Consider the following 13,172-nt stretch of genomic DNA (forward strand, 5'->3'; position numbering starts at 1 on the left):
CCAGGGTGAACGGCGTCTGTGACACCAGTGATTCTGGACTGGCAAAGGGATGATTCCATTTCACCAGCATACATTTTCACACAGTGTCACTTTTTAAAAATGTTTTCTTTTCCCCAGAGTGATGCCAGAGGTGTGGACTCATACATCGAAACATCTTTAGTCTTTCTGTAATAAGGAGACAGAAGTAGGTCCACTGAGACTTGTCGAGCCATGAACGAACGTTTCCATAGGTTATCTTTGGAAAGGATCCAGACATTCCACGAATTCCCCATCATTCCACTTATGCCAACTCTGAAGTTTCTAAAGTGACCCAAAAGGTCTGGGCGAGACTGTTTTTAAGTAGACATACCACAAAACATAACGCTTCTTAAGGAGTTCCTGCACCTAGAGCTATCGACATCACTTGTTCGAGATCCCATGACGACGAGATGGCCCGTGAACACTTCCTGAGACTTCAGACGATGATGTCAGCCATCATCCCCAAGTTCTTTTTCTTGCCGACGAATCTGGTTCACTCCCGTGAACTTACTGGATTTGGGGTCGACGTAGATAGAAGGAAAGGATGACCTCGAACGCTGATCACGCTAAAGACATGCCTAGTTTCATAAAACCCATACCTTGACCTTGGCTATTCTCGGCTGAAGGGTTCAGCCTAGATCACCACCTGAACTTGCCTAAAACCTTTGGGTCCCTTCCCTTTCTAGTGGACTGAATTCCGGAGTGCTCCCTTCTAAGCCATTCAAGAGAGCTCTCTCACAAGTTCATTGCGGCACTCGGATCCCTACGCAGAAACAGGCCAGCTCTAGAAGGGAGCTACAGACATACAGTACCTGTTACCAGGCCCTTTCCAGATTCTGGCACAGCAGTACCAGAAAAATGAAGGTCGTTTCCACAAGGCTTCTAAGGCTAGCACGGCAAAACTTTTTTTTTTTTTTTTTTTTTTTTTTTTTTTTTTTTTTTTTTTAATTAAAAGAGATAGCTTGTACACAAGGGAGAAGGCGGTGGGTGGGGTGGGGGTGAGAGGCAGCCCCACCCCCCCCACCCCCCGAGTTGCTTGGATCACGAAAGGGAGAGTTTGTCTCGGGATCACTGATCATTTCCAGAAATCCTCCAAATTCTTGGATCATCAGCAGCTGGTTCCACGGTGGCTACCTGTGGGGAATACCAAGTGCTTCCACGAGGGGAAAGAAGCGCATGAGAATGTTCGGCAAGAAAGCACAGGAACAGATAAGGGTTCAATGTACAGCTGAGCTTCTCGTCTTGGGACAACTAGGTATAGTCGTGGGTGGGTGTCCACAGAGGAAAAGTTCATCTTCTTTTACTCCCGCGAGCCTCGTGTGTGTGTGTGTGTGTGTGTGTGTGTGTGTGTGTGTGTGTGTGTGTCTGTGTCTGTGTCTGTGTCTGTGTGTCTGTGTGTGTGTCTGTGTGTGTCTGAGACTCAGGCCCCCAGGGCTGATCTGCTCATGCAATTCCATTTCCCCTCCCCCTCCCCCTCCCCCTCCCCCTCTTCCTCCTCCTCCTCCTCCTTCTATGTACTTCTTTCTGTCGAGGAGATGATTTCCAACTCAAATGCAGACCAAAAGATTTCTAGGTTCCCAAACTTCAGGGTTCCATGGATCAGGGTGTCCAAAATCTGCACAGCGCCTTCAATAACGGCCCTCTTTCTCAGTGCACACAAGTCAACCCCAGACCAAGGCACCCTAAGGGCAAAAACCCTCCAGGATTTCTCCCACCAGACCCCGAACATCAGCACACACACCCTCCCCCAGTTTCTATTTCGTATCGTGTGGGCTCAGGCAGACAACAAACACGTCCATCGTTCGATCATCTTCCTTTGGCGTGTTTCGTGAACGTTGCACCGGCCGAAGAAACCTAAGTGTGCAAAAGCTCATCCCCGTGTAAAAGGCTTTGGCTTCTCAGCGAAGGGGTCGAGCCAAGGGACCTAGGCCCCTCTGTCCACTTTTCACTGGGTTCACTGGCCTCACTGTTGTCCCAAGCGATGGCCGGTCAGATCTCTCACGGTCATTCTTCTTTTGGCCTTCTGGTTTTAGAGAGGGTTTTCAACTGGGGTAAAAAGGGCAGGCTTGTGTGGGGCCCTTTCATGGTGGGGAGGGGGTGGGGGGGGCCCCGTAGAGGTCCCTCCGATTCACCCAATCTCAGGCAGTGCCCTATTCAAAACGTTTGTTTCCGGGCTTCCCCGGTGGTGCAGTGGTTGAGAATCCGCCTGCCAATGCAGGGGCCACGGGTTCGTGCCCCGGTCCGGGAAGACCCCACATGTCGCGGAGCGGCTAGGCCCATGAGCCACGGCCACTGAGCCTGCGCATCCGGAGCCTGTGCTCCGCAACGGGAGAGGCCACGACAGTGAGAGGCCCGCGTACCACAAAAAAAAAAAAAAAAAAAAAAAAAAGAAAAGAAAAGAAAAGAAAACAGAAAACGTTTGTTTCCGTCCCACCAAGAGCCCACCTTTGGAGAGATTCCCTGCCTTACACGTCCTCTCCGCTCCTCCTATTCATCCACCGTGATCCACCACCACCACCACCACCACCACCACCACCACCACCCCGCCGGCCGACCTGATCTGTTCACCCTGAAGCTGGCAAGCAGTAAGGGTGCTCGTGAAGCGAGGATCCGTTGGGATTGGCCAAGATGGCAAAGTGGCGGCGGGGGCGGCGGCGGCGGTGGGGCGGGGGGGGGGTATGTGGAGGGGACTCGGAAAGTACGAGGTTACAGCTAACAGCTGCTGCTGGCAGATAGGTCTTTGAAACAGGCTGGTGGCGCCCTGGACTTTGATACCGTCCATTCTGACCATTCCTGTTCTCCGTGAGAAGGGTGTTGGGCCCAGGATCGGCCACCCCAAAACGGGCCTCCGTGGCACATTGACGATTTTGAGCGAAGGGGGACTCCAGAAGCAGCCACGTTTGTCCGAGGGACACTGGGATTCTCCTCTGTGTCTCCCTGAAAGCGAGACATCCATCTCTCGGCTGAAAGGTGCACTCCCTGCCTCCGGAGGTAGGAGGCCGCCGCCGCGATCGGCAAATTAGGGCATTCGGGCCCGAGAAACCTTCGGAGACAAACACTGCGGACCACCGCAAACCCGAGCTCTGTTTAGCTTCTTCCTTCGCTCGCTCGTTCGCTCACGGCACACCCCAAAACCTAAGTCTCTCGGTCCGGTTCCCTGTCTGTCTCACCCATGTACCGTTCGTTCCTCGGTCTGAGCAGGAGAGACGCCGCCCGCTTCAGCCACTTCTCAGCCCTCGAATGAAAGGAAAGGTCACCCCGCTCCCCCCACACACCTTCGTCTCTCCGCGCCTTGGGCCCATGTTACTTTATTTTTATTTTTATTTTTTTGCATTACACGGGCCTCTCACTCTTGTGGCCTCTCCCGTCGCGGAGCACAGGCTCCGGACACGCAGGCTCAGCGGCCACGGCTCACGGGCCTAGCTGCTCCACGGCACGTGGGATCCTCCCGGACCGGGGCACAAACCTGTGTCCCCTGCATCGGCAGGCGGACTCTCGACCACTTTGCCACCAGGGAAGCCCATCGGGCCCATTTTAGAATGAGTCCAGCCACAGGAACTCAAGAGGGGTAGAGGGGGAGATCTCCCCCTCCCCCAAACAGGAAGGCACCTGGAACCCCGTTCCCACCGGCCACCCGGCTCCACTTTGGGTGCGTGAATCCTAGTTTGCCTCCTCCGGATCTTTAAATGATCTTCCACGTGTTATAACAGACTCACAAGGAGAGAAGCTTACGCATGTATTTCTTCTGAGTTTCATGCGACACGGGGAGCCCTCCTAAGAAAACAAAGAAAGACCCAGAGAAGCGTCCGAACCTAACATCTCTTCTGTTGGATCTGAGCAAAGAGAGGCAATCTGAAAAAGCAACTATACTCTGGCGGGGGTGCGGAGTGTGTGTGTGTGGGGGGGGGGGGGGGGGTGTGAGTGGGGGTGGGTGAGGGGGGGGTGGGTGGGTGGGGGGCGCGGGCGATGCCAAAGGAGGATGAGAACTCTTAGAAATTCTTAGGCATAGAAAATTAAGACGGATCCGGGCCCGCGCCTCTCCTTTTCTCGTGCGTTGGGAAGATCATTTGGCTCTCGCCGGCTGGGATGTCATCTCCCCACGAACCATCAGGCGAGCTGTGGGGCGGAAAGAGGGAGAGCAGGGTTCAGAAGAACGTGGAGAAGATGGACGCTAGATGCCCAGAGTCCACGTCCCCCGCCCCCCCCCCCCCCCCCCCCGGGAGCAAGGATCTCTTCTTCGTGGGCACACGATCTTCCACCACGACCTCCGGACCGTGGTGCCAAGTCACGCCCACGCGAAGACAGGGCTCACCCAGGGATATGGGCTTGTGCCACAGAAAGGGAGACAGCAGGGAAGTCACCGAGCTTAAGGTATCTGACTCTCGTCGGGTCCTCGACAGGCGGAGGGACACATCTTTCCGACACGGTCGGGGCCGGCTTAGAGAACCGCTGCCGACGACCGCACCGCGAAGGAAGATGTCTCTGCGGTCTCGACAGAAGATCCAGTAGGTTTCCCAAGTGGCGGAGCTAGGAATCGATCGGCCAGGCAGGCGTGTCCAATCTTCAACTTTGGGAAGACACGCGGACTTTTACCCCCCCTTTTCGGCGGGGAGCCTGTAGAAGATCAGGCCGGGAGGAAGGACACAGTCTGTCAGTCGTTGCACGTGATGTTAACGTCCAGGCCAGGAGGAGCCATGCCAGGACTGACTCCACAAAAGGGAGAAGGTGACCAGTTGCCTTTTGAGGACCATGGCTCTCTACGCGGCACGGAAACCAAGGGAGCAGGGGCCAGGGTAGAGGCCGGCAGGGTCGTCAGAGGCCCAGCCAGGACAGAGACCGGTGAGGTGCGAGCCTGAACGAAGGCAGTAGAGGGGAGAGGGAGAGAGGGGATGGAGCAGGACCTATTTCGGTCCCGGAATCGGCAGAACCTGGTATCCCGGCGTGAGTCTTTAGAAACACCGTCCAACTCCACTCCACGGGCAAAATACAAGGTAGAGGGCGGAGCTTTCTGCACCCAGGATCCTCCCGAGACCCAGGCGAGAAGGGCCCTTCCCACGGATGGGCTCCACATCCCACCAGGGTCGGTCGGTCGGTCGGCAGGTCACCAAGACACAAAGAAGCACATTCTTTCTTTCGAGAAGCTCTGTCCCCAGGACCTGGCACTCAGCACACTGGTGATCTGCCAACCAGAACCCTTAAACACCTCCTCAGGTTCCAGGGGAAGGCTTTGCTCACCTCTTTTCGGCCCTACCTCTGTCCTCAAAACTAAAGGTAAAAGAACACACGAACACACACACACACACACACACACACACACACACACACACACACACCAAAGGTAATGGAGTCCGAATACCACGAAGGCTCTCAGGTTGTGCTAGGGCCGTTGCCCAACAGCACTGTGAAGTGTGTGTCTGTGGGGGGGCGGTGGGGGTGATGTGTGTGGGTGTGTGGGGGTGTGGGTGTGTGTGTGGGTGTGTGTGTGTGTGCGTGTGCGTGTGACTCATAGGTGGATATTTTCCATAGGTGTGCACTATGGCACTGCAGGATCTGTGGTCGGTTGCTGAGTCCCCGGAGGTGGAAGCGCAGATACAGGGCCCTGAGTGTGAAGTTATCCATGGACGCTCACAGCGCGTGGGGTCGGGGTCGGCAGCCGTAACCCTCCATGTTGGTGGTTCAACGGTCAACTCTACTTTATAGATCAGAGAGGATAACGTCACGCGTTCACTGTTAATAACTTTTCCAAATAGTCTTTATCTTTTCAAAAGGAAGACATCATTTAATCCATTTCACAAGATGATACTGGGAACCTACTGCCCCAGCACGTGAATTATCCCTACAGAACACAAGATCCCTGAGAAGGAAGAGCCCTGAGCACTGAGATACCATGAAGGTAGGCTTTTAGATGATATTCTCTGCTTCTGCAGCTCGAGGTAAAACATGGGATGACTGGCTCTACCTATCCCATTCCAGTCTGTCCAACGCGAGCCCCCATGGCACGTCTCACCAGTGGTCGGTCCACGATAACTCCATCCATAGGAATTCTTGGCAGTTTTATGTTCAGGATCATTTCTTTTCCTGCCATTGATTGAAAACTCCCTGGACCCTGTTAGCAGCTACAGATTCAATGAGTCCAGTACTTCATAGGTTTTGTCATGTATTTAGAAGGGGAATCACCATCAAGTTGCTGAAATGAGGACTAAGTGTCTTTCAGATATGGAGATGGAAATAAATGGTGCTCTGCAGGGTGTGCGATGACAGGCACCCAGGATTCCTTCACCCAGCCCTCCCTTTGCTCCCTCATAGGTTCCTGGGAAATCCAAACACACACACACACGCGCGCACACACACACACACACACACACACACACACACACACACACACACGGGGGGGGGGGGAGAGAGAGAGAGAGAGAGAGAGAGAGAGAGAGAGAGCTCTGGGTGTGCTATTTGCTCTCCATGATTTCACGTGCCTCTTGGGCATGGCTGACAGAGATAGATGGACATGAAGCAGCAGGACAGCAAGCTGGCATCTCGGCCGGCCTACAGAAGTTTCCCAAGTGAAATATCAACAGCAGGGCAGGGACGCCCACGTGACGTGGGAGAGAAGGGGGGTGGGGGGGGCGGCCCGCTGACCGACGTCGGTTCAGGTTTCCCGTCCCCCTCCGGCCGAGAACCTGCCTTCCGCTTCCTGCCCTCAAGTATGTGAGAGGAGCGTGTTTCTTTCCAATAAATACCGACACATCATTTCAGTCTGTTTGTGTGTTTGTTTTTGCTTGTTCTTTTTCTGGACGAGGCCAAAGAGCCCTTCCAGTGGAGGTGTGTGTACAAAGGAGGATCTGACAGAATGGGAGGGTGCGGGTCAGTCCATGTGCGAAGAAATCCAGAGAATCTGTCATAGCTGAGACTCGGGCCTTTTGCAGAAATAGGCCAAGAGAGTTCGGATTTGATGATTCACTGCCACATAGTCATCACAGCAGTTTCCTGGAAGGGATTGTGTTACAGGAGGCGGCGTGGCCCTCAGCCCTCAGGCCTCAACCCGGCAGGCAGGCAGGCAGGCAGGCAGGCAGGCAGGCAGGCAGGCAGGCAGCGGCTATTGTCTGTTGGTCCCGCCCCCACCCCCACCCCCACCCCCGTTCCTTCTCCAGAGCTCCTTCCTAAGTCCCCTTGGACTGACCTTTGCCAGGAGCGGGGGAGGGGAGGTCCGGACGATTCATTCCGCAGGGCCTCGTTCAATCGCTCGATTCAAATGCAGAAAGCTCTCCGGTCAGGTCGGAGCCTTTGACTTTGCCTCGAGCTTCTCTTTAATGAATGGCTTTTTCTCTTTTCTTTCCCCAATTTCGCCACCCTCAGGCTGCCCCCTCCAAACTGCAGGGAGGGAAGGAGGGAGAGAGGAGGTGACGGGAGGAGGACGTGTGAGAAACAGGCCTTTTCTCCAGGCAAAAGGTGTCCCCTCCTTTTCCTGACCCTGGAAACCCCACTACACCATTTGAGAATCATGGACATGTGTGGAAGCAGATGTCTTCACTTGAGATCTTCCTCCGCAGGAGGACAGAAAGGAGGGCCAGTGTGTCCCTCTTGTGCTGGCCGGTTCTTGTCACTTGAATTCAAAATAATCAATAGAGCATGGAGGCACATTTTGGGGCGGCCTACTCTGGGAGCTCAACAGTTCCCTCCTCTGAAAGTTCCTTGGAACATATTAAAGCTGAGCTGGTGACTCGTGTGTGTGTGTGTGTGTGTGTGTGTGTGTGTGTGTGTGTGTGTGTGAGAAGGAGATTTCTAGATGTCAGGGTCGAAGTAACTTTAGAAGTTTGAAATACCTCTGATGATGTCGTCGGGTGTTTGGTTCAAATTTCGGAGTGGCTCTCACAGAAACAGGCACGAGGATTCTTTCCATAGGAGCCGTTGTGGCCGTTTCTCTAAGGTTTTCATCAAGTTCTCTAGCTTCCGTCTGCAGGGCTTCAGGCAAAAGGCCGTTTTAGGCCTCAGTGATGCCAAGCCAAAAGGGTGGGAGAAAATGGCCAACATTCATGGAGAGAGTCGTAGCCAGAGATTGAAGGGAACTCACAAAACTTCGGGATGCAGTCCCGTTTTCAGGTTAAGAACAACACCCTAAGGGAAACGAGTAGCACCAGAATTTCATATCCAGAAGTGTGTATCCCTGTCTCATGGAAACATAATTTTGGCCTCCAGGTAACGTATGCAAATAGCTGTATCGCCAAGGAAATAAGAAGCCTCACTGAGAGTTTCTGAATTAAGGAAGGTAAGGAGAAAAAGATCAGTGATTCCATCCTGCTGACAGAGGTATAAGTTACCAAATGGATATCCATCTTTAAAAATAAAAAAAGAAACTTGGGTTTTCCTTGTTTGTTTCTGTTTCCCTTGTATGTGGAAAACAAAAGATTTAACCATCAGTCCTAATCCCACTCCCTCTCTTTTTTTTTTTTCCAGATTTTTTTAAAAAATATTTGAAATATAATTCATTTACAATGTCGTGTTAGTTTCAGGTATACGGCACAGTGATTCAGTTCTCTCTCTCTCTCCCTCCCTCCCTCTCTCATATATATATATATATATATATATATATATATATATATATATGTATGTATGTATATATATATATATATATATATAGATAGATAGATAGATAGAGAGAGAGAGAGAGAGAGAGAGAGAGAGAGAGAGGGAGAGAGAGACACGGAGACGGAGACAGAGAGACAGAGAGACAGAGATTTTTATAAATCTCTATCTATCTATCTATCTATCTATCTATCTATCTATCTATCTATATCTACACATATATATATTTTAGCGGCTTCCCCGGTGGCGCAGTGGTTGAGAGTCCGCCTGCCGATGCAGGGGACACGGGTTCGTGCCCCGGTCCGGGAAAATCCCACATGCCGCGGAGCAGCTAGGCCCGTGAGCCTGTGCGTCCGGAGCCTGTGCTCCACAACGGGAGAGGCCACAACAGTGAGAGACCCGCATACCGCAATATAAATAAATGAATGAATGGATGAATAAATAAATAAATAAATAATTTTGAAAAGATTCTTTTTCAGATTCTTTTCTCTCATAGGTTATTACAAAGTATTGAGTAGAGTATCCTGTGCTCTATAGTAGGAGATGCTTGTTGATTCCCTATTTTATGTACAGTAATGTGTATATGTTCATCCCACCCAACCCCCTAAGTATCCCCCGCTTCCCCAGTCAGTCCCATTTTACACAAGTAGTCATACACATCCTCCTCCTCCTCCTCCTCCTCCTCCTCCTCCTCCTCCTCCTCCTCCTCCTCAGGTCACTCAACCCCATGGAAGTCATTCTTGCTCTTCTTGGAGTCCAGTTTTTCCATCGGTTCTGCCGGCCCTGCCTGATGATTGAGCGTGACTGGACGAGTGCCGGTTCCAAAAAAGTTTTCAAGAGCTTCTGTGAAGAATTGTAGGATTTGCCCAGTGAAAGGGGTGCCTCGATCTGATCACCCGGAAGCCTGTGGAAGGCAGACCCCAGGCGGCAAGCACATTTCGTTTCTTTAACAGTCTCTGTGCCACGGTGAGGACATCAGGCTTGCGGTGAGGGAAGACCTCAACCCACACGGAAAACATAGCCACGGTCACAAGAATGTTTGGATGACCCCTACGAAGTGGCAGTGGAGGGCTTCCCCGGTGGCGCAGTGGTTGAGGATCCGCCCGCCGATGCAGGGGACACGGGTTCGTGCCCCGGTCCGGGAAGATCCCACACGCCGCGTGGCGGCCGGGCCCGTGAGCCATGGCCGCGGAGCCTGTGCTCCGCCACGGGAGAGGCCACAACAGTGAGAGGCCCGCATCCCACAAAAAAAAATAATAATAAATAAATAAATAAATAAATAAGTGGCAGTGGAATGAAGTCCAGTGGCTGGGGGTCCGAGGATCCAGAGAGAGGAGGTTTTCTTTCCAGAGAGAAAAACGTTCCCCCCCACCCCCACCCCCACCCCCCAGGGTTACAAGCACGAGAGGTCAGACGTCGCCGTTCCCGTTGCCGGTAGACCGTAGAAAATCTTCCTGCCCACGTCTATTGACAATCGGACTCCTCTTCAAGACACCGTGGGATGGGCGGGTGAAGGAATGCAAGGGGAGGGGCAGGGGGGAGGTTGGCCAGGGAGCAACCGGCTGGGCCGCCGTCTCGTCTCATCTCGTCTCGTCTCGTCTCGTCTCCCGTCTGCCATAGCCCCGACCGGATGCTGAAAGGACAGAATGGACTTGCTCCACCCACGTGTGCCCCGCCACCCCCACCATCTTTCAACGGGCTGTTGTTGCCGCCTCGGCGTGAAAGTCGGTTAGAACATCTCCGTGATACTGGGTACAGTCCCTTTCGTGTGAGCCTCCATTTTGACGATGACAGACAGCCCTTTATGCCAGGGCAGAGAAGACTTCCGGGAAGAAAGATCCCATCATTTCTGGAACCGTTAGAACACATCGGTGTACAGACACAAGCCAAAGAAGACTTCACGTCGTTCCTTCCTCTTTGGACAACGCTTCCCGTGTCATCGAACCTCCCCAAGAAACTTAGTTTCATCTCTCTCATTTCTCAGGAGAGAGAACACATTTTTTGAGCTACTTGGAGGGCCCTCTCCTCCTGGATCCTATCTCTTAAGTCCAAAGGACTTCATCGGTCCTTCAATTTGGGGGCAAGTGTGTCCAAAATATCCAAAAGATTGTAAGGCACTTCATCAGATGATAGGTCACCGTGAAACAGTGCTTCCTTAGGCACGTCACCAGCATCCCAAGGAAAGACTTGCTAGGCAGAGAGAGAAGCTTCTTTTTCAGTTCTGAGCCAGACCTGGTTCTTTGACTATCGAGAGGACTAAGTCGATGTGAGTCCTCCGAGACCTGATAAAGGCAGCCTAGAAAATAAGTGATGACTTTTGACAAAGACATAAGCTTTTCTCTCTCTCTCTCTCTCTCTCTCTCTCTCTCTCTCTCTCTCTCTCTCTCTCTCTCTCTCTTTCTTCCTTCTTTCCTTCCTTCCGTCCTTCCTTCCTTCCTTCCTTCCTTCCTTCCGTCCTTCCGTCCTTCCTTTCTTTTCCTTCCTTCCTTCCTTCCTTTCTTTCTTTCTTTCTTTCTTTCTTTCTTTCTTTCTTTCTTTCTTTCTTTCTTTCTTTCTTTCTTTCTTTCTTTCTTTCTTTCCCTCCTTAAAGATAAAGGAAAAGATCCTTTCCTAATCTAATCTAATCTCTCATGATGGACAGAGCAGACCGATAGAAGAAAAACCCAAACCCTAAACCCAAACCTGGTCCTTTGAACAGAGAGAGGCAACTAAATCTTAATTTGGCACTGGTTTCAATGTTGATGTGAAAAGTCATTTCTGTCTTTGTATCCATCCTCATCCAGTCCTGACCACAGATCTGATTCCTTTCGAAAGCCTCTTTTCTTCACACGCCTTTTCCAATCGTCTGTGCCCATTTTTAGCTTGTCCCTTGATTTCTTTCTTTCCCATTGAGAAATGACTACCTTTAGGACTAAAACCTCTCGCTCCTTCCCCCAAACCTCATCTCCATACTTCCTAATTTGCCTCCACCCGCGCGCCCCCCCACCCCCCCACCCCCCGGAAAAAAAAAAAAAAAAAAAAAGTCCTCTTCCTCCCATGAGGATGGCGACATCAGGTTCAGGTCCTTAAAGAAGGACCACACACGTTCCTTCTTTACAATGCTTCGTCCTTGGACACTGTCTTTTTTCTTTTCTTTCTTTCTTTTTTTTTTTTTCCTTCAGTGAAAGTAAGGAAGCCAACCGCAGTGAGCAGCGTGAACATGGAATACTGTGTAGAAGTCAAGGCTCCTACCTAGTACAGTCTTTCCCTAAAGCACAAGATCTAGCTGGGCGTGGAACCGAACATGCTCAGTCTCTCCTCCGTAAAAGGTCCAAAGAAGGGAGACCCTCAGACTTGTGGAGCCATGAACGTTTCAGTATTTTACCTTATGTGGCGATGATGTAGACACTCGCTGAGATTTCACCCTGTCATGGCACTTAGCCAAGCTGTAAGCCCAGAGATGACCAGAGATGCTGGAAAATCTTGAAGTCGGCCTACAGAAAACAAGCACTGGGGGGAAAGTTCCCCTTAAACATTCTTATCTCGTCCACACCTATGTCCTCTGTTTGTCATGAGCAATCCTACTTAGATGATTCGTGAACATTTCAGGAGACATGAAAGCAGTTCAGTTCAGTTCGTCGTGATCCCTACACCTCCCGCCCGCCCCCCTCCCCTTTCACGTGAGAGATTTTCTTCCTGATTTCAGAGGGGAGAAGTAAAGGAGAGTCAGAGCGTCCCTCTCGCGGTGTGGTGTTGTCACTCTAATTCCAAAACATCCGTACGCCACGGAGGCACATTTGGGGGCGTCCTACTCAGGGCCCCAAGACTTTCAGAGTCAAACCTAAGGAGGATGTAAATGTACTTCACGCCACCGAACCCGAACCGGTGAGGTGAACCCGGTGGCTTCCTAGGAGATGACGTGTCATCGGCCCACCAGTTTAAAACACAGAACCAAACACCCTCTCCCCGACGACTCGGAGCAAGTGAGTCCGTGGGTGTGTCGGAGAGGGTCCTCTGCTCCAGCTGGGTCCATAAGCACTGCACACGAGAGTAGGTAGGTAGGTGTTCACGGTGCCCTTGGGAAGGAAAGGCGGGGAGAATTTTATTTCGAAAAGCTTATCTCCTCACAGCATTGACACTACGAACGATGATGCAACTTCATCGGGGGGTGGGCGGGGGCGGTGAAGGAAGGCCAGGGAGCCCGGCCACATAGAAGAGCCACGGAGAGCGTCTGTGACCGCAAGGATGTCCACGTACCGGTGACTCCTCTCAGTTGGGGCGGGGAAGGGGGGCGCGAGATTCCCGTGTGTACGTCCGCATCGATCAGTCGTGGGAGAGGGAGGAAAAACGATGTTCCCTCCACGATCCTTCTGAGTTGTCGCCTGAGAAGTTCCTGTCCCCAAGAGACAGCTCGAGAAGAGAGCAACCCACGGCCGGGGGACGCGTGCACTGTGCCCCCCCCCCCCCCACCACCACCACACACACACACGCACACACACACGCAGGAGAAGCCCAAGCCAGAATTCACTGACTCGAAACGAAACGGCGGGCTCTGAGCTTGAGCTTGAGCTTGAGCTTGAGCTTCTGGAGGAGGA

This window comes from Kogia breviceps, assembly GCF_026419965.1.
Source record: "Kogia breviceps isolate mKogBre1 chromosome 20 unlocalized genomic scaffold, mKogBre1 haplotype 1 SUPER_20_unloc_2, whole genome shotgun sequence".
Taxonomy (NCBI): Eukaryota; Metazoa; Chordata; class Mammalia; order Artiodactyla; family Physeteridae; genus Kogia; species Kogia breviceps.